The sequence below is a fragment of the Neopelma chrysocephalum genome, unplaced genomic scaffold, assembly GCF_003984885.1.
Source record: "Neopelma chrysocephalum unplaced genomic scaffold, ASM398488v2 Primary Assembly neopelma1_89, whole genome shotgun sequence".
Classification (NCBI taxonomy): Eukaryota; Metazoa; Chordata; class Aves; order Passeriformes; family Pipridae; genus Neopelma; species Neopelma chrysocephalum.
In genome coordinates, this window is record NW_020897751.1 from 2,400,541 (window position 1) to 2,425,419 (window position 24,879).

Below are 24,879 nucleotides of genomic sequence, written 5' to 3' on the forward strand. Positions count from 1 at the left end.
ATTGACCTGACACAGTACAGGTAAGAGGGAGGTTTTGCTGAAAACAAAGCGATGGCAGCCCCATGAGGTGGCCAGGATCAAGCAAGCTCAAAGTCAGAAGAAGACCAGCACATATCTGGCCCCCACTGCTTTCACTGCTTTAAAGGCAAGGCTGGGCTCCAAGTCAAGAATTATTCCAAGCTGGTTGATAAAAACACAGAACTGAACAGCTGGAGGTCAAAATTTGGCAAGTTGAACCACAAATTAATATACAATTAAGTAGCATGAGGAAACATAAAAAATAGTGAGATAGGATGTGGCTGCCAAAGTAGAGGCACTAAGCACTGTTTTTGATGCCCTGGAGCATTCCTCACTCGACAGCCATCTGTCACTCAGGAAAAAACCATTTTCCCACAGGTCCTGGTTCACCTGTGCAACCTGCAAGTTGCACACTGACATCTCATACTCCTGGGCATCTCATGCCCTAGAAATCTGCCTTTCCTAGAGGAAAGCCCAACTTCTGGGAGAAAACATCTGTTTGTGATCCGTGAGGACTGATCTTTCAAACTGACAACCGATAGAGCTATAAACCCTTTTGGCCTCTCCTTTCTCACGCTTTCTTGGAGAAGGCAGAAATTTCTGTGTTATTCTCAACACATTCTGAGCACTTTATGGATTGAACATACTGCTAAAGTGAGCCAGGAAGCCTTTGCTTTTCCATACTATGTAAAATCTGTTTTTTTCTGCCCTTCTCTGTGGCATTTTAGACCAGCAGTGAAAGAACTGCCTGATATGGGTCACATACCCTGACATTACAAAACCTCTCATGTTCAGAGTCACTGATCTGGGGATAGGAAGGAATTCTACATTTGGTGAAAAACACAGGATTTTTTGCTTTCTCTTTGTACAAGAAGTAATTTACCTGCTCAAATAATCTGGTATATCTTACAATATCAACTCCTTGCCAATGTAAGGACCCTCAGGCACTGGTAGCACTCCTCTTCTTTGCTCATGGCAGCTTCTAACCTGAGGAATGATATTAAAAATATACATTCTAGAACACAGTCCTTCAGGATGTCCAAAGTTCCCGCTCTATGGCTTCCATAAATGAATGCTTACCTTCATGGAGAGTAAAGAAAAAAACAAAAGGTTTTGGGCTGTAATGCCATTACCCAAATATAATGTCCACTTTCTCAATAATTAAATTGCACACAGACTTTAGCATTAACAGAATCTTGCCATTATGACCAGAAATTATGTGGCAAAAGTGCATCTGGAATATTTCAAAACATCTAAAGAAGTGGCCATTTGGAGCTACTGCATATGATGCATCAAATTTACTTGGAAAAGACAAAATGCCCCATATCTGAAGGCAATTTCTCTGTGATACACAGACTGAACGCAACCCTGAGAAACCTGTTTCCATGCTTAAGTTCTTAAACTTTAGTTTCTTCACTACTTTTATTTTGATAAATTTTACTTTACTCTGCATTTACAATAGAAGACCATATATTATATATATTACAATAGAGTGACCAGTGACAGAACCCCAGGAAATGGCCTGAAGTTCTGCAGGGCAGGGTCAGGTTGGATCTCAGGGAAAGGTTCTTCCCCCAGAGGGTGGTTGGCACTGACCAGGCTCCCCAGGGCAGTGGGCACAGCACCAAGGCTGCCAGAGCTCCAGGAGGGTTTGGATGATCCTCTGGGGCACAGGGGGTGACTCTTGGGGATGGTCCTGTGCAGGGCTGAGGGTTGGACTGGATGATCCTTGTGGGCCCCTTCCAACTCAGCTGATTCTGGGATTCTCTGACAGTAGATTTTCTCATATTTTCATTAGCAGTTACATTTTAGAGGAGCGTTACATTAATAGAAATTAAACCTGAGGATGGAAAAGAATTACTAATAACTATTCCAGCTTCTATATCTTCAGCTGAAAGCTCTCTGGCATGTGTTGGTATGATCTGATCCTAACCCAGCTACTTAATATGTGAATTTTTCTGAATAAAAAAACAGTTAAAGTAAGTGTGCATGTTTACTTAAGAATCAGGAGTAGTATATATTCCTGATTTACTGCTCTTTGCAATTTAAGGTACTTGTAATGTCTTAGAAAGTTTAAAACAACATTCTGTGTACTGAATGACATGCATATATTGCAATACAATAGTTTCTAAGCTACAAACAAAAAAGACTAAAACAGTGTTAATGCTTCTCCTGTCAACACTTTTATTCTTCAAAAGAACAAATACAAAGGCATTTCCAGTCAACCAACCTGGTGTCCCAGGATCACCATCCCTCACAGATGATTAGGAGTTCATCACATTGAGAGAAAATACCCTTTCACTGACCCCAGTCACAGAATCATGGACATTCCACTACCCCAGCAACACATTAATCACAGGTCCCAGCCTAAATTTCTTGGCAGTCTACAAGATGAAAGACAAGCACAGTTAATGCTGTTGAACATGTTGTGGGCTCAGTTACCAGCATGAATTTCCATCAGAAACAGTGGCAATGGGGAAAGTTAAGAGGAAAGGAATAGTTGGAGAAGCAAAGCAAGGAAGGGCAATGCATCTGATCTCCCCACTCAGACATAACAGGGACTCACAGGCAGAGTCAGAAAGAGTCATATGAGACAAACAGAGGGAGGGCACAGAAATGGGTGGACAGTTCTATTAGAATGATTTTTCCCTTATACACAAGGATCGACATGGAAAAAAGTAAAAAGACATTTATGGGTGAAGTGGCTGAGGAATCCTGTGAACAAGGGGGAAACTCAAGTGAAAAGTGGGCTTTACAAAGAGAACTTTGTGTAAAGAGAAATTGCACTTAAAGCTTCAAGTGTGTATCTCGTGAATGGGAGAAGACAAAGCTAAAGACAAAAGCCAGGTTGGACAGGGCTTGGAGCAACCTGGTCTGGTGGAAGGTGTCCCTGGCCATGGCAGGGGGTGGAATTTAGGTATTCTTTAAAGGTCCCTCCCGACCCCAACCATCCTGTGATTCTGTGCAGGGATTGGAGTCAAGATGATGATGTTCCTATGGCAAGAAAGAGAATGTATTAAAGAGTCCTGCAGAAGTTGAAGCACAAAAAGTTGAGAACATAGCTGAGTTCTGAGGAAAGGAAAAAGTACAGTTCCAGCAAAACAGCAGTGCCCCATTCTTCCATGCTTACAAGAGGAGAAAGGTGAAAAAATAATGACCATGCTGGAGGCAAGAGTGGCTGGAAAAATAGGGAAGTGCCATCTACAATAACAGGAGATGAAAGCAGCAGCATTTCAGGAAGATTTTGCCTGGATGAATGATGTATTTTTTAGCTACTAATAATTAATTAGATTAGGATCATCTTCCTAACTCCAGAGCAACTGAGACATCCTCCTCAGTTCCCTTGCCTCTACCTTACTGTTCTCTCACACATTTCTGTTGCCCTCTCTTGTGCCTCCCTTCCCTTCAGGACTTCTGCACAACCCAAGCAGAACTTCACCCTCACAACCGCTGGGAAAGAAGGCGGCACAGCAGCTTCAGAAACCAATAAATTTATCTGAATTCTAGAAAACTGCAAGTTGTCAAGTTTGCCTTCATTACAGGGACTTTATCCCATCATCCTCCTGAGTACTGCAAAAATCCTGTGAAGAGTTCCCCAAATGAGCCCTGTACTGAAACACTCTGTTCTGCTGTATGAGTGGGAATAGAGAGATTTACAACAGTCATAATACACCTTTAAAAGGCCATTTTACATGTGAACTGTGACAGTTCAGAGAGACTTGTTATGCCTATGGTGTCGAGTCAGGAAAATAAATTGATCTAGTTTGTGGATGAAACAGTAGGTGGCAAGTACAAAAACATAAAGAACCACCAAAGGAAAAGACTCTCTTAAATTGGATAAATACAGGATTGGGTGTGGGAGTTGATGGCTGAAATAAACGTTGAGACATCCTGGACAAACTGAGCAACTCATATCTGGAAACAGATGTGTTTGCTTAACAAAATATCAATGCTGTAAAATGCCTTGAAAATGTATTGATTGCAGAAAACATCAAGCAGTAATACCCAAATCCTCTGTTCTCCTTCAGATTTCATAATGACAGATAAACTTTCTCAGGGCTTTAGCAAGCAAAAATAGATAAACCACTTTCTTGTGCAAACCACATGAATTCATCTCTGCACTCATACTTTGTCTGAAAGAATACCAACACTGTAAAATAGAGCAAAATATCAAGAGAGTTGATTTTTTTTAAGAGTACATTTATTCTGTGGACAATAAATATCGAGAATGAACAGGATATGGAGTTTCCTTCACAGACTTAGAAAATTGTTTTAGGTATCTTTATGGCTACCAGGCCATGGCTGAAGGCATGTTGTGTTGTAGGACAGATGAAAAAACCCACAGTGCTCACTCACTGGTCTGCCCATCATCTTAGCAGAATAAAGGACAACTGAAAGGCTGGGAAACCAATACAATGTTAAATTAAGTGTGGCTTCAAAATGCAATAAATGATGTAGACATGTGGCCCATACTAGAGGATTATCTTCATTCCTTTCAAAAGGACGACTAACATTTATTTCTTTCTTGTATATTTAGTTATAAAGCAAAGGGAAAGGATGGGAAAAGTGGTTGCTCTTTGACTGGAGCTAGTGCCATGGTTTAACCCCAGTCAACAGCCAAGCCCCTCACAGCCGCTCTCTCGCTCCCCCACCAGCAGGATCAGGGAGAGAATCAGAAGAGTAAAAGCCAGAAAACTCCTGGGTTGAGATAGAGACAGTTTAATAGATGAAACAAAAGCTGTGCACACAAGCACAGCAAAACAAGGAATTAATTCAGTGCTTCCCGTGGCTGGGCAGGTGTTCAGTCACCTCCAGGAGGGCAGGTCCCATCCCACATAACAGTTACTTGGGAAGACAAACACCATCGCTCCAGACATCCCCCCCTTTCCTCCTTCTTCTCCTCACTCTATATACTGAGCATGATACCATATGGTCTGCAATATCCCTTTGGTCAGTTTGGATCTCCTGCCCTGTTTGTGTCCCCTGCCAGCTTCCCAAGCACACCCAGCCCCCTCCCCAGCATGGCAGGAAAGGCCTCAGCAGTGACAAAACCATCTCTGCATTATCAACCCTGTGTTCAGCACAAATCCAAAGCACAGCCCCACATCAGCCACCAGGAAGGAAATTATCTGTACCCCAGCCCAAACCAGGACAGCTATTTAGCTGCAAAACAACCAGTTTCTTCTTCTCCCTCCCATGTGAACACTGAATGTAACACAGGGTTGCCTTCAGCTGAGACAGACCTCTACCTCCTGCAAACCAGGTAACATCCAGTTATTAACACTCTTCCTCATCTTTCAATTTGATCCTACTTCTGTGATCACAGGAACGAGTTGCAAAGCTTCCAGAAATACAAGCCATGAATTTCCAATGTGTGGATAAGAAAAGAAGATAAGAGCTCTTTGACTCTTCTGATATCTAAGGCGTAATAGCATCATTTTCCCATTCTGACTGGAACTACAATGAAAAATAACCCTTCAAAGGTGCATAAGGAGGGTGGCCAGAGGAGTCTGTGCTGCCCACTAAAGTTCAAAACTAGCTAACATCCTACAGAAGCCTATTTGAACAAGTATAACAACATGATAAGAATTAATTAGAAATCCCATTCTGTAATTAATGGAATTCCCAGGGCTCACCTCAATAGCAAGGGCCGCTCCACAAGGAATCTCTGTCCCAAGGTGGATGGGACACCTTCATGATGTCAGGTATCAGGTAGTGAAATTCTCAACAAAGCAACAACTTCTATAATTGAAGAATATTATTTTGCATATTAGCCAATTACATAAATACTTAAATCTCAACCCCTTCTAGAAACTCTTACAAACCTAATCAATGTTTATCTTTAGAATATTTAAGGAAGTATTTCAGGTGACCCTGTGTCTTCTACTTGCCTGGAGAGTTGCCAACTAGAGCAAATTCCTGGGCTAAAGGATGTTTGTCTCACTGTCATCCTGGTAAATTCATCCTCAAAGTATGTTACAAATATTAAAACATTAAAGCAATAATTTTGGAAAGCAATCAGAAAAGGCATGAGGCTAGTAAATTTTTTCTTGTGGTTTGGTTACTAAAAGAATATAATATATAAAGTTCCAAACCTTCTCTCCTGTGATCACAGACCGTTGCAGTAAATATGTTTTTCTTACACCATCTCTCTATTCCAGAGACAGCCTCAGTTCTTTCTGTACCCTCCCCAGCACCAAAACTTTAGATTCTATAATTTAGATAGCTATCACATTTTTAAAAAATATTTACTCCTAAAATAGTGCAACAAAATGTTTGTTATTGTCTGTCAAAACAAATGCAAGTTATGTTCTCTTCTTTAAATCAATTCACTAAAAGGTTAATGTTCTTAATAAGAACTTAATAGTCCTTCTTTTCCTGTATCTCTACATAAAAAAAAAGAATTGTTCAAACTATCTTTTGCAATACCTTAACAAGATAAATGGTGTCCATGTCTTTGCATTAGGTTGTATTTTGCAAGTCACAAAGGCATCTCAGAGAAAAAAACCCCAGAGACTCAGGACCTGGACTTGTTTAGTGTCAGGAAAAAGTGCATGGGCAGAGTGCCCCTGGGACAAACAACTAATGGTTGTGTCTGACAGACCAAGGTTATTAGTCATTCCACTTTATTCACACACTAAATATAAATGCCATAGTTGTCTTTTACAGGTTAAAAAAAAAAAATAGATAACGAGCAGCTCTTTCAAGTGTCAGATCACATAATTATTCTATTCAAAATCTGAAATGTTATTTATGTCCTGGGTGAAATAACTTTCAATACATTGCATTTAGAACAATCCCTTCATTGTAGTATCTTGCAGTCCACAATATCATCTGCATTTTCTTTATTCAGTAAACTTTGATGGGTTTTCCTCAACCCTCCCTCTAATGCACAAATAACAGTGAGATATGGAGCCAATGTGCAAAATACTCAGTTGCATAGAAAAAAAATTACTAATAAATATTCATTAAACACCAACAGATTCCACATCTGTAAATATGACAGGAAAGCTACATTAAGCTTGCAAACTGGAAAGACAGTCCCTCAGCTGCAGCCAACTTTTCAGAACATGGGAAGGATTTTAGGAGACAGATGTAGCAGAGATCTAGACCTCTGCTGAAAAGAAGGGATGCAATAGCTAAAAAAAAAAATAATTGAAACTTTTGAAATATTTGAAAAAGAAAAAAAATAAATCCTTCATGGGGAAATTGTTTTTCTCTCCATGAAAAACAAACTGTTGAGAGCACCAGCGATCATATAAGCCTGTCACTGGATAAACTCTCATCTCAGGCAGGATGATGAATTCCTGTCTTGCTCATCTTTCAGCTGCTGCTTGGTAAACAGCCTGAAATTCCAGCTCCTGAATGCCCAGGCAGGAGGAATCAGGGGCAGCTCTTAGATCCCTGCTGAGCCCTCACTCCTATGGATTGTGCCCAGGGCACATCCCCATCAGAACCTGGGATGGTTGTCTGCTGGTTTGTCACAGCCTTGGCTATTGCTGGCCATCACCTTGTCACAAACCTCACTTGTGCACCTCGTGATACTTGAATTTGCAGTGGCAGTAAAGCAGCAAAGAAGCCTTTCAGGCAAGATTCGTTCATTTTTTAGTAATAGAAGCAGAGTCATCTCTACTGTTATACTTAATTAAAGATCACTTTGCAGGAGCTTCCTTTACAAGCGCTATTTAATAAAGCTGAAAGAGTGACAGTGCAGAGCAGTGCCTAGGAAAAGAGGGTCTGTTGACAAAGGAGTGAGAAGTAGGAGCAAAAATGGGCATAAAATACATTGAGGTTATAAGAAATGACAAAGGAATTTAATATTACCATATGACAAACAGTCTATATTTACTCAAATCTGATCTGAGTCTGTCACTCCCCCTTATGAAGAGCAGTCTAGACAGAGATATATTTCAAAAAGCTCTCATGGTAAGAAACAATGATGACACTTAACTAAACCCCACGTCCTACTCCCCATCCCACCAGCAACAGGGCAGCCAATAGGTACAGGTGACCTGAGCACCTGCCAAGCCACAAAAATCATTTTGGTTTAACAAAAGGTACCTTGCAATAAGACATCTGTGGGGAACACAGAAGCAGGCATAACTCAGCCTAAAATACAGCATCAATCCATTGAGAATCAATATCCCAGCAGAAATCCTGTAACACAGCCTGCAGAGGAGGTGTGCTGGGCATTGCCCTGTGGAGGTCTGTGCCTTGGCTGGGAAAGCAGGAATGAACCACAGACCTGCAACTTAGTCAAATATTCTGTCTCCTGTGCTGGAATCCAGATGCCAGTGTGATTACCTTCCTCCAGCCCTGGAGTCAGAGCGAGTGAGACCTGCTGAAGTGACTTGCCAAGGAGCCAAGAAAATCATGCACTTTGAATTCTTTGCTCCATCAAATCAAATCCCACTTGAAATATAAGTGACCAGTTGCTCTGGGAGAAGATTTGATGGAGGTTCAGCACACAATGGGAGTGAAATGGAAAGCTTAAAGAGAGGTTGTCTTGGCAACATAGCCTGACTCATATTTAAAGATAAAATCACTCTCCAAAGCTAACGTAAAGTGTATGACAGAGACAGGAAAAAAAAATGTAGGCACTCATAATGTCTTCATGGCAGAAAACTCTGCCTTCTGTCAGTTCCTGAATTATTTTGGGACTGCTTGGAAGGGTTTCCTCTGTTCATTGTAAAACATTATTTTTATAGCAACTATTGAGACAAACAAAAAAGTCTAGAAAAACACAGCATAAACTCCTCCAAGACACTCATCATGTGAAACAGCAGGATGCTTCAATGTACCAATTATTGTGTTTTTTAAGCATATATTAACACACCATCAGACAACCATAACATTGCAGTGCAGCCACGTTCTCACTGTCAGTTGGTGCAGGTAATTTGCACAGGTAGGCACTTTATAAAACATAGAGACTGGTTCAAACTGCTCTTTGTACAGCGATTGATTTTGAGGGTCTTAAGTGAAATGTGATTTCTTCTGCAAAAAATCTCATTAGACCCGGGTCTGATTGAGATGGGCAGGAAAACCCAGGAGACCCTGGCAGGGGTCTGTCATGCACACCACAGGACAGAGTGTCAATGACAGTGTTACCTGCTGCACCCCATCAGGTGTCTGGGCACTATACCCAGATACTGCCTCCCAGCAGTAATCTCCTAGGCCAGAAATTCCAATTATTAATCATGCTCAATAAATTGCTTGGTTGCTAAAATGCTCTATCTCTAATTTAATCAGAGTTCTACTTTAGAATAGTATAGAAACAGCTTGATTTTTGTATATTTTCTGTACTTCTGTCAGGATAATGAGAACAGAGTCAAACTGGAAAGTCCCAGATTATTTGTCTCTTTTTCAAGTCGTTTGACACCCAAAGGGTGTTAACAAGATAGTAAACCCTACATTTTTCTGCATTTCTTTTCCCTCTGTTTTGTTTTAAAGGATGACTGCACTCAGCGTAAAATTCCAGCAGGGAAAAAAAGGGTTTACAAAGTTCTGCCATGTCAGTTTGATCTCCCTTATCAAATACTTCAAGACTTAGTAAAGTTGGTGGGTTATGTCCCCAGGGCTCCTTGGCTGCCCCCCTTTTCTAACCCACAGGTTGCTCCTTTGCCGAGCACTGTAAGGTCACAGTCCCTCCCTGTCACCTCTGATCTCCACTGGGTAACACCACTCTGTCACCAGCTAATAACAACTGACTGATTACCACTTTCTCAACATCATCAGCCCTAAGTCAAGTAGCTTAAGACACTCCCAACTTTTTCTAACTTGACAGCTTCTACCATTTCTACTTTATTGGCACTTTTCCATCCACCCAGCCCTTTATCTCTCTTGTCCATTAGTCTCCTGAATAGCCTCTTGAGGCAACTACTGCTGAAGTCTGAAGAATTGAGGTAAATTGGTGGAGAAGATTGATTTAAACACAGGCGATGTCTTCATCAGATCTCTCAATCTGTGAATAACAGACATTCCTTAATTCCCCTCCTAATAACCATTTTTCATTGCAGAGAGGTTTGCTGCTCCCTCACTCCCAGGCTCAGCTGAGCACTAAAGAAATGCCATTTTTCTATCAGCCAGTCAGCACACTTTCCAAGGAAACCTTTATACTAATTTCACCATTTTGACTTGAATTTCTTTTTTATTAGCTATCTTACTTTCTTCAGTCCTGACTTGTAGCACTGCTCTGCTAACAGATGGCACAGTCCTTCCCTTGCCAACGAGAAGTCTAACACTTTTATAAAGGTAGGATTTTCTTAATGGGAACGAACAGGTGGGCAGAGCAGAAGAATGCAACAATTACATTTAACTCTTGGCAATAAATGATGATCCCAAATATCTGCTGTTAACGCAATCTAAGTCTGAGCTACAGCAAGCATGAAAAGAAGAGGGGGGAAAAATAAAAAAATTAAAAAGGGGCAAATGCTGCAAGCTTTACCTGGGCTTGAGGTGAGTGACAAAGGGGAACATGAGCAAAAATTAGGGGATTTGGGGCCAAAACAGTTCATCCTTGAAGAACTGAAGACTGGGGAAAAAAATTGTTGGGAAGGTTGCAAATAAAAAATCATCCCCAAAGAAATGCATCCCCTTGTGAATGTATTGCAGAGCTAACAGCACTGGTTTTAGCTGTAGGAACATGAAGCCTACCTGGGCAGTCAGCCCAGCTCCTAGTCATCCCTGCAGGTGCATTCCCAGCCAGGGGAAGCAGGGCAGGATTCCCTTCCGTGGCCCTTGCTTCTCCTTTGCAGTGAACCAAAAGAGAAAGGTTCTGTGAAAGGAAGGACTTGGGACCTGAGTTTCTCAGGTGTTCAGATTTTTTATGTCACAGATGTGTGCCTAACAGGACCTTCAAAGGAGTTTTGACAGAGTGGGGGGGGTTCACCTGGAGAAGAGAAGGATCCAGAGAGACCTTAGAGACCCTTCCAGGGCCTAAAGGGGCTCCAGGAGAGGTGGAAAGGGACTTGAGACAAGGGATGGAGGGACAGGACAAGGGGGAATGGCTTCCCAAGGACAGAGGGCAGGGTTAGATGGGATATTGGGAAGGAATTGTTCCTTGTGAGGGTGGTGAGGCCCTAGCCCAGGTTGCCCAGAGAAGCTGGATGGGGCTTGGAGCAACCTGGGCTAGTGGAAGTGGGACTGGATGGTCTTTTAACCCAAAGCATTCTGGCATTCTATGATTCAATCTACAAAGTAATGGAACTTTAGTGTCTGTCCCACAAAACTGCATCAGGCACCTTCAGTTCAATGCTGTAGTTCAGCTTTGTGGTTCAATGCCTTCATGGAACAGCTTAGTAAAATCACGGTACTTGTATTCCATTAAAGTTTTTTTATCTTGTTGTGATGAAGAGCTGTTTGTACCTCAGCAGGAAAACTACTCGATTCTGACATTTTCCACCCAAAGAATGGCTGCCATTTCCCCGTCACCCTTCCCCCCAGATTCACTGAGTCGGAGCAGCAGCGCCTGTGTCAGCCCCGTGCTGCCCCTGGGAGTGGTTCCACATGGATGGATGCCTCAGTTTTGCCCTCTGGACTAAGCATTGCTTCCTGGGATGCATTGAAAGGCTCAGCTCGAGGGAAGAATCACACTGTGTTAGGAGAGAGGCAGAGAGCTTGGCTTAGGGCAGCAAACAGGGGCATAAACTGAAGCATCGCTAGCAAAGCACTAATAGAGAAAAGCTGCTAAATTGGTATGACAGGAAACGATTGCAACTTTTGCAGGCTCAGAAGTGCAAGATTGGAACTGTGTTTTAAAAGACCCATGCCAAAAGACTCCTATATTTATCTGATAGGAGAGACCATCACAGAGAAATCTATTTTTCTGACAGAAGCTGCAGTTTTGCAGGGCCATAAGAAAATTCTTCAACCAGGCAGCCTCAGAAAACCTTTGAAAACTGATTCCTATTATTGAAGAGTACATTACTCTGCCATCAGAGCCTTCCAAGCCCTTCAAGGGCAAAAGAAACTCAAATATATTCCCGTAATCAAAGATCTAAAACTTAATCTAGTGGGCAAGGTCTATGCACTTGATTCAAAGCATGACTGTAGAAAAGCTTCAGTCTTCCTGTCCCCAGTTTCCCTTCCATAAACAGAAAAAAAACTGATTAAGACTAGACAGGTTAAGTGGAATCTACTTCCTTCTTTTGAAGCCTACATTAATCATCAAGCTTTCTCCTTAATTTTGGTGGAGTGGTGACATGAAAAGCTACAAAACAATCATACTGGACTCTCTACTTGGGCTCTCTGATGCTCTGCCAAGGTTAGAAATGGCACCCAGGGGCAGCGCTCAGGTCCCCTGGTTACTCTCTATGGCACAAGCATTACAGGCACACATGGCCCCTTTGAAATACTCCAGCAATGGGGCATCACAAAAATAAGGAAAAACTTCTGGACTGTATTTTACAGCATTTAAAAGAACTGCCAATTTTCTTTCCTGAAATGAAAATATTCAGGCTGCTCAAAATGTGAAAGGTCATTAAATAAATAATTCAAGCGGTGAAATGATTGACCGAATTACTGACTTTGTCAACAAAATTTTGGTTATAGTACCTTCAAAATTTCTTAATAATGCCAACATTCTGTATATACATACACTTTTGCACTGTGCAGAGCATAAAAGTTTTTAAGCCTGTTGTAATGAAAGGAGAAGTACAACCAAACAGTACATCACTGCCTAAGGTACATAGTCCCCATTTTTATATGAATATCTGAATGGGTTTTAGAACCTGTTTTTTAGGCAGTTGGACTGGGGGATGACTACAGGTCCCTTCCAACTAATGATTTTGTTCTATTTTAACTGACTTCTCTCTCGTGTTCACCCCATTATTCTCATGAACAACCACTGCTCTGGAATGTTTAAAAGAATTTCCACATTTGAAAGAGACTTTTAGATGCAGAAATTGCACTCAGTTATACCAGAAGGAACTTACTGAAGCAATGACAAACATCAAACACATCAGTGAATGTGCCAGTCCACAAACAGGAAAAAAGCCCACTAAGTAAAATCAAAACCACAGCAATATTCTTACCAATATCTTCAAACAGGAAAAGGAGACAAGAGTTCACTTAATTAATTTATGATGTCTTCTGTATCTTAAAACACAAGTGATATTTTAGTTTCATAGTGTGTTTGCCTGAACAAAGAATTAATCATCAACATAAGGTATGGAACTCTTAGTTTAAATGTTGTCTAAGCTCCAAGGGTAGCAGGTTATTAAAAGTAAAAATAACTGCTACTGAACAGACTGAAATACCAACCTCATTCCAAGTGGAATATCCTTCTCAATATCAGCTGCCTTTGGAACTGAAAGATAGCAATGTCTATAAATCTTTGCTACAAATTAATCCAAGAGATGAACCAGCAGCTTGTCAACAGTTTGAAAAAAGTGTATAAAACACTACACAGAGATATTTTATAGGGAAATGAACAGGATATGTTTTTATATATGCCAGCTTTATGATTTATTGGATGTCTGCTCAGTATAAGTATACAATAAGGGAAAAAAATGTTTCCACTTTAGCAGACTCATGAAGGCAAAATGTATGAAAATAAACTGATCCCCAAAATTCTAGTACATAAATATAATTTGTAAAATACATTTGTCCAAATATTTTTCATTTTGTAGATATTTGTACGCAAACTATTAAAATAAAATATATTGTGGATTGCTTAGAATCAATTTAACAATTATATCTTGTATATTATCAAAACAGCAGGGCAAGAGGAAATGGCCTCAAGTTGTGACAGGGAAGGCTTAGATTAGACATTAGGAAAGATTTTTTCACAGAAGGGGTTGTGAAGCATTGGAACAGGCTGCCCAGAGAAGTGGTGGAGTTCAGCAAATGTGGCCCTTGGAGATGTGGTGAACGTGGTGGTGGTGCTGGGCTGATGGTTGGACTTGAGGATTTTAAAGGTCTTTTACAACCTTAACGATTCTGTGAAAACATTGCAAACACTGAACATTCTTTTTATGAAATATGCTGTTAATGTTACCTGTTCAGAACATGGCAGCAAAGGAAACACAGGCTTCACAGAAATCTGAGTAAATGCTGGATAAATCAGGAAGCCTGGCTCCAGTTTGTCGCTATTTTGCCCAAGCCACTGAATCAACCCTGTGCTGTAGTCCCTTCCTTTGGGTACCAGCAGGTACCCATGTGCCCAGGTCAGGCAGTGAGAAAGCCATGAATACATCAATACATTCTTTGTGTGGGCACATGGACAGCTTGTGAACTGCCACCATTGGGGGGTGGTAATTTTAAGTACTTCAACATACATTATTTATACTACTTTCCTTAAAGCAGCTTCAGCTTTAGGTTCAAACACTCAGTGAAAAACCAACAACAACATATTGAGTTGCCCAGGTTTAATAAGTCTCCAGTAAGATAAAAACCAGTTTTGCAAACAACACAGACACCACAAAAGGTTTCCATAAGAATTCACTTGGATTTCTACGTGAGCTCCCTTTGGCAAAGGAAGCACACATTTAGTGACCATTGAGCCAAGTTACTTACAACTGTGTTGAAAGCATGTTCCAATGATACACACCCAAACATTACCCAAACATCTACCAAAACTGGCATCCCTTCATACACAAAATCTCCACTGGAAGAGTTTGGGTTGGCGAGAGTTCTTGTTAGGGAAGCAAACAAGTGCCTGTGTCTTCACAAAGTCAAACGAGTGAAACAACTGGTCTGGTTTTACTCTGTTAGAATCACAGAATGGTTTAGGTTGAAACAGACCTTGAAGATCAAGTCCAACCATGAATCCAGCACCACCACCAGCTTCACCACTAACCATGTCCTCAAGTGCCACATTCCAATGTTTGACAACCCTTTCTGTGAAGAAATTTTCTTTAATATCCAACCTGAGCCTCCCCTGGCACAGCTGGAGGCCGTTCCCTCTCCTCCTGTCCCTTGTTCCCTGGGAGTAGAGCCCGACCCCCCCCGGCTCCCCCCTCCTGTCAGGGACTTGCAGAGCCAGAAGGTCCCCCCTGAGCCTCCTTTGCTCCAGGTTGAACTGACATGTGAGACTGGGGGGCTGATGTGTGAGATTGTAAGCACTATAGTTTTAATCTTCTGCCATTGCTTCCACAGATACATTGAAGGTTGTTCCTGTAGCAATTTATGTTTGCAACATTTGCATAGGAACGTTCATCTGAAAAGCCTTCCTACACAATAAGGGGACACAGCAAGAGAACCAAGGAACAAAACACTGTACAGCTCTGAGAAGCAACACTGCCCAGCTCTGTCCATGGACCACACATTTTCCTGCTCAGGCCTAGGTGTGGAACAGACTGCTCAGATTTTCTTCACTGGCAATGTTTTCTTAAAAAAGGGGAAGAAAAACAGGTGGCTCAGTTCTGTATGGAAGCTGACTTTGGAGGTTGTGGGACTGCAAGCAGCTTTCTGGGCTGAGATGACCCTGCTCCTCTCCCAGAGAGGCCCCCACTGTGCCTGCTCTATCCTTGAATCTCTCATCCTTTTCAGCTGAAAATGCAGAGGATAACTGAGTTCTTTCTCTAACTGGTGGATGACTTTTTAAAATTACTGTTACCGACCTTCTCTGCTGAAAGAGAAGGTATATTTTTAGGTATATTTTTAATTGCAATATACCTAAAGGTTACAGTAGGTATTTCAATTAATCAATTAACTAAATAACGGAAATATATACAACACTTAAAGAAACCATAAGACAATAAACAAATTACACATTTCTAGGACGTACCACCATTATCCTGAATGTCATTACAGCCCTTCTGTTACAAATTTTGTGTTTTATTGGAATCACAGAATCACAGAATGGTTTGGGTTGGAAAGGACCTTAAAGATCATCTCATTCCACCCCCTGCCATTGGCCCTGAGGGGCTCCACACTTTGTTAAGATTCAGTGTGCTCAATTTGCAGGCAAATTGTTCACAGTTTGCTGTCTAAACTCTGGACAATAAGGATAAAGGGACAGACAGGAATGGGGTGAGCATGAGCATGGCTTGAGGTCTATGTAAGCATTCTTCCTCCCAACAGATTAACACATGAATTCAAAAAACAATCCTTTCCTCTCTGCCTTCCTTGTTGTACCCTGCAGTAACCATCTGTTCTAGTGCAGGACTTGATGATCTTTAAGGTTCCAACCTTATTGATTCTTGATGAATAGAACATACTTAAGTTTTAAGTTGTTTCCTTTAATAACTGAAATGTTCAGGCTCTTTTAAAGAAAATTTACTTTCTGTCACTGGAGAAGACATTACATTTCCAGATACTGGATTAGGCTCATTTGTGCAAGGAAACTTTCATTTTGATTAAACTTTTACAGTTCATTTTATGAGAAGTTTCAAACAATATGTGTGTGTTAGTTACCAAGATTTGTGTTCTGTCTTTGAAAACTCCAATTACACTTTCTAATTAAAAGCCTGAAGTGACAAATTTTAACCCAGCGCTCTACAGATATAAAGAGGAACCCAACAAACATTCCTGAACCTGCAGGCCTGATCCAGCACCACAGCAATGCCTGTGAACATGGGCACTGCTGCCTGTTGTAACAGGTTAGCTGCTCAAGGTTCTGCCTGGTTTCTCCTTCTTATGCTCCTTATTGAAATAAATTTCCTGGCTAGAGGCATGTTGCCTCCCAGGGAACAACCCTTGGTTCATGGATCACGGCCAGCTGCTGCATCATTGAAAGGGATCCCTGAACATCTCATTAGACTAGGAGGAGGGTGAAGGACAGTGTATAACTTCATAGAATCACAGAATGGTTCAGGTTGAAAAGGACTTTCAGACTGATCTTGTTCCACCCCCTGCCATGGGCAGGGACACCTCCCACTAGCCCAGGTTGGTCCAAGCCTCTCCAACCTGGCCTTGGACATTTCCAGGGATCCAGGGGCAGCCACAGCTTCTCTGGGCAACCTGTGCCAGGGCCTCCCCACCCTCACAGCCAAGAATTCCTTCCCAATATCCCATCTAACCCTGTGCTCTGTCAGTGTGAAGTCATTCCCCCTTGTCCTGTCACTCCAAGCCCTTGTAAATAGAATCATAGAATCGTAGAATCATCCAGGTTGGAAAGGACCTCTGAGATCATCAAGTCCAACCCTTGATCCAACCCTGCTGTGGTTCCCAGCCCATGGCACTGATGCCACATCCAGTCTCTTCTTAAACACCTCCAGGAACAGTGACTCCACCACTTCCCTGGGCAGCCCATTCCAATGTCTAATTACCCTCTCTGTAAAGAATTTCTTCCTAATATCCAACCTAAACCTCCCCTGGCACAGCTTAAGACTGTGCCCTCTTGTCCTACTGCTGGTTCCTGGGAGAAGAGCCTGACCCCCACCTGGCTCCCCCCTCCTGTCAGGGAGTTGGAGAGAGTGAGGAGGTCTCTCCTGAGCCTCCTCTTCTCCAGGCTGAACAGCCCCAGCTCCCTCAGCCTCTCCTCACAGCACTTGTGCTTGAGTCCCTTCCCCAGCCTTGTTGCTCTTCTCTGGACCTGCTCCAGCCCCTCCATGTCCTTCCTGAACTGAGGGGCCCAGAGCTGGACACAGCACTCCAGGGGTGGCCTCACAGGGGCAAGAATCACTTCCCTGCTCTTGCTGCCACACTGTTCCTGATCCAGGCCAGGATCCATTGGCCCTCTTGGCCACCTGGGCACACTCTGGCTCATGTTCAGCTTCCTGTCCATCCACACTCCCAGCTCCCTTCCTGCCTGGCTGCTCTCCAGCCACTCTGTCCCCAGCCCGTGGGGCTGCTGGGGGTTGTTGTGGCCAAAGTGCAGGACCCGGCACTTGGCCTTGTGGAACCTCATCCCGTTGGAATCTCTCTCCACCTTTCTTGTTGGCTCCCTTCTTGTGAGTTCCCTTTTTCATACTTCTCCATCAGTCTCCCCCTATTCCCTCTCTCCCCTCATACCCTGATACCTTCAGGAATGCAGCACAATATTAGATGGGAAAACCATAAAAATTGCAGCCCTGAGGCACCTCCAGGCAGAGGATTCAATGACTGCATACCAAGCCCTCAGCATTACAGAGTTTAGTCAGGGAGATGAATGCTAAATTTAACACCACCAAATGACTGCAACTACCCTTCTGGAGCCAGGATTCTTACAGTAAAACTAAAATACCGGAGCCCAGCTCGACAATTAAGGAATCAGAAAGCAAATCAGGGTGCAGGATAAAACTCTTGCTGACACATCTGCTGCCAAATGTTTTCAGACTTGTCAAACCTTTTCTACAAGGAGTTCCTAGTGAGCTCTTTTTGTTGGTCGTTGTGTTGTTTTCTTTTTTAAGTGGATTGCTATTTTTTTGTCATTACCACATACACTACTCATTTCCAGTTCACTTGGCTGCATGGTTGTTTTTTTTGTTGGACAAGTTTCTGGATTACCCATGTCATCTGTAAATAACAAAAGCATGCTAAGAACCTCAGCATCAAATAATCTCTGCTGCTAAGCTGGAAAGACAGCAGAAAATGAAAACATCAGCAAGTTCTCTGAGAAGAATATACTAAACCTCAAGAACCATGTCAATTAGACATTAAAACTACTGGTGTCTCAACTAAATACCTACTTACATGCATACCAGGAGACACAATTTATCCCTCATTTTAAGTAACTTTAACTTTCCAACTCACAGTTTTATATCTACTGTTTAGATTCAGTATAATACGTTATGTCCAGTTGATGCTCATAGAAGCTGCTTATATATTTATGAAGGAACATTATTCAGAGTTTGCATTTCCATGAAGTCTTTTGTGTTTCTCATCCCTCTGACTCTTGTTACATTTTATATTACATGGAGCAAATCTCTGAAAGTACAGGAGCTTTGCATACCAACCATGGCATTGTAACACTAAGATTCTTTCAAATATTTTGAGCATTTTTGGTTTTGGTTTATTTGTAGTATTGTCACATTTGATTTATAATGGAGTATTCTGTCTATGAATAAGCATGCTTTAAAAAACAACTCACTAATCTCTTCATCTCTATGATATCTTGAAACAGCTAAAAATATGGGGTAGGGAAAAAATAAGTAATTTCCTTTCAAACAGTTGTTAGGTCTTTCATTTAAATGAATATCTCTATCTCCTGTTGTCATGGCAGAAGGAGCAAAGGCAAGAGGCCCCTCTTGGCTTCACAGTATCAAATGATAAGAGACCTTTTCATATCTGTTCTTATTTACTGCTTCTTCATAGTGAACAGCATCAATCTTGTCAGTCTTTCATAAAAAAGTTTTTCCACATCCCCAATTTTTCTTGTTATCCCTTCCTGGTTACTGTGCTTTAACTTGGAAGAAAAACTCATGATGAGATCCAAAACTGAGTGAAATGAGTTGGAAGTGCACATTTTTACACTGTGAGAGCAGACACTTGCCCAGTTTACAGAGTGATGTACAATGCTTTCTTGTTTCTATGTCACAAATGGGTACTTTTGGAGATAATTTAGTTCAGCATTACCAGATGAAGCCCTTTAGTCAGGACTACAAAGAACATCAGAAAAGATGACTCTAATGATACCTGAATGTCAAAAATCTCTGGCATCATCCCCAGTCAGCAGGGAAACCTGGACATCCTTTGCCTCCACCCCAAAATCTGCCCAGCTATTCAGGGCAAAAAGGGGATAGAAGCAATAAAAGTTTCCATGTAGCTGCAAGAATCCGTGTGGTGTTTTCAATCTCAATGTGGTGTCTTTCTGTACAAAATCTTATGAAGAAATATGAGACATTTCTTCCTGCTTTAACATCTGTTTGATCTTCCTTGCTTCATTTGTGCACATCCAAGAGAACTGTCCTGAACAAGTTGATGCAAGAACAGGAACATTTACAGAGGTAATGAGTGACATGGACGCATCATCCTGCAAATGCCTCAATCTGGGTAAAATACACAGGATTTTTAGTGCCAGTTTGAGGGAATAAGAAGCAGAAGTGACATTGTTAGAATCAATATTTCCCAAATGCACAGATTAGAAAGGAATGGTCCTAAAGTCATGGACCACTGCAGCAGGGGAGGGAGAACAACTTTCACATTTTGTGGAACCAACAGTTTTGAGAACTACTTTGCCATAAGGCAGCTTAGCCCATTTGTGAGATAAGGACAGCCTCTTACCTTTGAAAAACCTCCTGCTGATAAACCCAAGAGTAGAAATCAAGGGGCTTAAAAGCACAGTGAAGTGCTTTACTGAGTAGGGACAGGCTTGTGCGTGTGCCTAAATGCTTCACAAAACACTTGTTACCACTGACAGGGACTGAAGGGTGCCTAAGTCCTTCAAATACCCACTTACAAATTTCCAAGAAACACACAGTGAATATATTCCAGATTGGTTCTACAGACACAGTTCCTCATGTTTCAAGAAACAACCCAATGCCCAGAACTGGAAGAAGCTGCAATCATCCTTAGGTCATACCCTGCATTTTTCAAGAAGCCTGCTCAATATTTTCCCCCACCCCTCTGCTACCATTGATTAGAATCAACAGGTGAAAGGAGGCAGAGGTTGGGTCATTTGGGACCTCAGCAGGAAATCTACCATTGTCCAAGCACATGGCTTCTTAAACATCTTAACAAGACTTTTATAGCTAAACACAATGGCAGGGGCCGAGACCTAAAGTGGTTCAGTGTTTCTGAACTTGAGGCTTCAGTATGCTCCCTCCTGCCAGCTGTTTTGGCAACACAGAATGGTTTGGGCTGGAAGGGACCCTGAAGATCATGTAGACAAACATTCTGGGCGCTGGCATCGTTAATGATGCTTCACAATTATATTTTCTGTGCTTTAAGATTTTCACAATGCTAAGTGCTACTATGATTTCTTCAAAGAAAACAAAGAGAGCTCTGTATGAACAGCAGCTTCATTTAGACAGAGATTACCCACTCTGAATTTGTAAGTAGATTATAAAATAAATATTAATAAGACTAGTCTATATGGGGAAATTAAAAGGACCTATGAATAACATTGCTCTGTATAATTGAACACACAGATCTATCAAGCTATTAAGGGAACCTGATTATGTCTGATTTGCAAAACTGGAGAAAGTGAAATAAACTGATTAACAAATGAAGCTGGGCAAAATTATCTGTTCTTAGCTCCTTGCTCTGTTCCACCAAACCCTGCCATCCCCAGCACTGAAGTGCACAGCTGCCTCCTCCTCTGGCTACAAACACTTCAACCATGTTTACCCCTGTTAAATAAAGATGAACAGAATGTAACACTATGTAACAGGGTAGGTTGAAACACAGCTTGAATACTCCATTCAATTCAGTGGAGTTATGTCACAGGATTTTTTCAATGTGCTTGAGAAGAGTTCTGTGTGACTCTTGGGTGCAGCCATTATGGGACAGATGAATGTCAATGGCACCTGGAAGTGCAGACATTCCCTTAAACTCACAAGCTCAGGCATTGACTGGATCCAGGCTAGCAGTAAAACAGACCACCACCTATCCCTAGAAAACTGAAGAGTGTCTTAAGAGAAGAGGATGTTTATTTTCTTTACAAGGTGTTGACTCTTTCAGGCAACAATTAAAGTGTGCGTGACTACAGCAGCAAGGAAAATCAGAATTTTCCATTATCTTCATAATGAATTTAATTTCCTGAACTTGTTTTTTTTTTTATTAATTTACTTACAGGCACAGTCTTCAGTGATGCAATCTTCATGCTTCTCAGACAGAAGGAATTATGCCAGTTATGCCATATTCTTTACTACAGGCTAGTTATTAAGACTTTCCTTTCCATGGAATTTATTTTCTGCATGAAAGCAAGTGAAAATGTAAACCTCGAGGGAAGGAAACTAAATAGGTGAGAAAAATGTTAGAGTTTCAGCTGTCATCAGCAATATCTTAGAATCCCTCAAACACTCTAAGCAGGTCCGTTTACTAAGACTCATAGAAATGGGAGATCTTTAAGCAACCTTTTTTTTTTTTTTTGGCTTTCTAAGACCCTGTCTAAAAAGGTACAAAAGGGATCCTGCTTTGAGAGAAGTCTACTTCAAATGACACTGTTGTTTGCCTGTAGAAAACCTGTCTGGCTTGTTCCAGGTGGGTACTGAATGAGTGAGATGAGGCCAAGAAGGAAATGGTGTCTTGCTGTGAAGGCAGTTGTCAAATGATGAAAACAGCAGGGGGAAGAATGATTCCAAGATCCTTTTACAAATGAAACTTTTCACTTGAGGGCCACAGAGTTCTCAGTGATGTGGCTCCTGATATGGTAAGCAGGCTGCTGCACAGGCCAGTCTGCACTTGCAGAGCTTACTCAAAATATTTAACTGTAACATTTTCATGCAAAATTATCCTGGAGACTCTACTGTATTAATACTAGTACTTTTCCCTCGTGCTTTGAATATCAGAAAATTAAATTCATGAAACGCTTCCATTTCATAATTGCTTAGTATCCTATCTTAACTATCTGCAAACATCTATGGAGAGTACTATATACTCAGAACACAGTAAATAGTGCTTGAATATTTTAGTAAGAGCCCATCTTGAGGTAATAACAGGCAGTTTAGAGCAATGCTGGTCACTTCTTCTGTGCTATGCACTCAACAAGATGCTAGAGCTACTAAAGAAAGAAAAAACCAGCACTGACAAACATCTGTGGCATGTGTTACTGGGGAGTCCTGCAGTGCACAGATCCTCTGAATCAGATGCAGGAGTTGCCTCTACTCTTAGTGTCTGGGTTTATAGGTGGTGCTCTGAGGTTGCAGGAAACTTTCTTATTATTTGCTCAAAAATGCTGAAGCTGAATGGGAGAGGAGGAGTGAGGCAGGAGGCTGCTCACACTAGACATGACCTAAATTCCTACCAGGGAACTTGTCTTTTTTTCCTTCCTTTCAGTCAAACTAGACAACTTCTCACATTCTGACAGCCCTATATAAAGTTCTTAAAAAAGTCTTATCATCACATAGGAATGAAAGCTCTCTGGGATACATACCATGTTTTCTCATGGATTTGGGCTTTGTAAATTGCTGGCTCAACCTGGCTTTGATCTTTACTGGCATCTTTGAATGCCACAGCACCACAAAGAGAAAATGCAAAGAGTCACTGCAGAAACATTAAACATACAAGTAGAAGAATGGCAAAGTGAAGCCCTGTTAGTTATCAGCACAGATGGGGAAAGCCTACAACTCAAATTGAAAGGGTTCAATGGTTTTGAGTATCCCAGCAGTTGCCTGATTCACATAACAAGAGGAAAAACTCTAAGCAGAATGGAGCAGGAAACAGATGCAGCAAGACATTAAAATAGATTCTCCAGAAACAGGAGAGAGAGGATTACACCACTAATCTGAGGTAATGCCAGCAGTGAAACTGAGGGAAGGTGGATGCCCCTTATTAAAAACATTGGTTTACAGGCTCTATCATTCTACCATCTTTGCTTACGAGGCAAGATGCTCTTCTGTTCTTAATGTTCCTGGGAGAAGGTAAAACACAGATTTCTGGGGATATGACTGCAAAGACTGAGGATAACTCAAAATCTGTTTTCAAACTTACATGTGTCATCATGGCCTTGCTGCAGTTTGCAGTAGTAGCTTCACTGGTTTCCAAAGTTCAGATTTCACTCAGTGACATAAGAATCCTCACTGATCTCTGATTAGTAATGCCCTAAATGTCATAGAAAGCCCCATATTCTTCTTGAAACAGGAGATCTAGGTATAGATGGGACTGCTCTGAGCCAGTTTGCCATGGTATGGACAACATACACTCAAGGAAAAAAAGCATGCAGGAGCTGGCTGCTGCTGCAGTCATATCCAGCCTGGAGAAAGAGGATATGACCATGGGTGTTTGCCACTCTGCCCAGGGTCTTACACAGATCTGATGTAGATTGCTCAGGATTCCACATCTGACATCATCTATGCTTCTCTCTCTCTCCCCATTATACTAAATTTTTGTTTATTTAAATACATTTACATACTGTGTTCACAAGCCTAGTGCATAAAGGAAAATCCGGTCAGCATCTTTCAACTGGAAGAGTTTTGGAGGACAGGAAAGCCAAGAAATAGAGGAGCACCCTGCTAGAATTTAGTGAAAAGGAGGAATGATAAACAGAAAGGAGAAACTGGCAGAGACTAACACACTCCTTTTCATGAGTTTACTAAGCTAGATGTATTTTTTTATAGACAGTATCACAAATGTATTATATAGTATAAGTGAACCATCATTGGCGATAAGGTTTGAACTTATAACAAATCACCCACACATGCCTGGGTGAAGGCTCCACCTAATCACTGCCAAGACCTGCCAGCACCAGGATACAAAAGCCAAGAACCCAGTAAACTGAGAGAGGAGCTTTATGTAATGCCTGCTCCAAGGTGTGAGCCGGGAGAAGCTGTTCCAGGGTCCCTGATCAGCTAGAAGAGGGTGTTAGCTCTCAATGCCCTCTTTGGAGAAGCCACAAGAAGAAGAGCTGCTAGCAAGGCCAGTGTAGACAGAGAGAACAGTGGGTATGTCATGGTTTGAACAGCCTCAAAATCCAATTCCTGATTCCTAGCCCCCCTCCCACATCTCATCCCCATGTGAGGTGAGTTTTCCAGACAAAAACACAAGACTCAATATGGGGGAAAAGGAATATATTACAGGACTATACAACAAATAAATAGTATAATACATTACATACAATCTTAGCTCTATTTCTACCATGACAATAATATTTACAATGGGCCAAATCTCTTCTCCCTCCAAATAAAAGTCCAGGAGAGAAGAAGAAGAAAAGACCCCTTCCAGTTTCTGAGCAGGGAGCAACAAGGTAGCATGAAAAAAGCAGGTCAACACACAAAAACTGACAGCTTAAATCAGGCCATGCTTCCCATCAAGCTTGAACAATGCCAGGCTGGAGTCAGGGAAGAAACCAGCTGGTCTGACCGTGGGTTCAACAGATGAAGGCACGCTGAAAGTGCTGTG

At 41.7% G+C, this 24,879-nt stretch overlaps 1 long non-coding RNA gene across 2 annotated transcripts in view; it reads right to left on the reverse strand.

Annotated features, from left to right (window-relative positions):
* The window catches only part of LOC113972191, a 32,871-nt gene extending 9,871 nt beyond the window's left edge, over nucleotides 1-23,000 (reverse strand). For both annotated transcript variants that reach the window (XR_003535791.1, XR_003535792.1), the window contains exons 1-3: nucleotides 22,916-23,000; nucleotides 21,614-21,761; nucleotides 902-1,005 (exon numbers count right to left, since the gene is read on the reverse strand). This is a non-coding gene — a long non-coding RNA (uncharacterized LOC113972191). The remainder of the gene's footprint in view (nucleotides 1-901; nucleotides 1,006-21,613; nucleotides 21,762-22,915) is intronic.
* Between the last annotated feature and the right edge of the window lie 1,879 nt (nucleotides 23,001-24,879).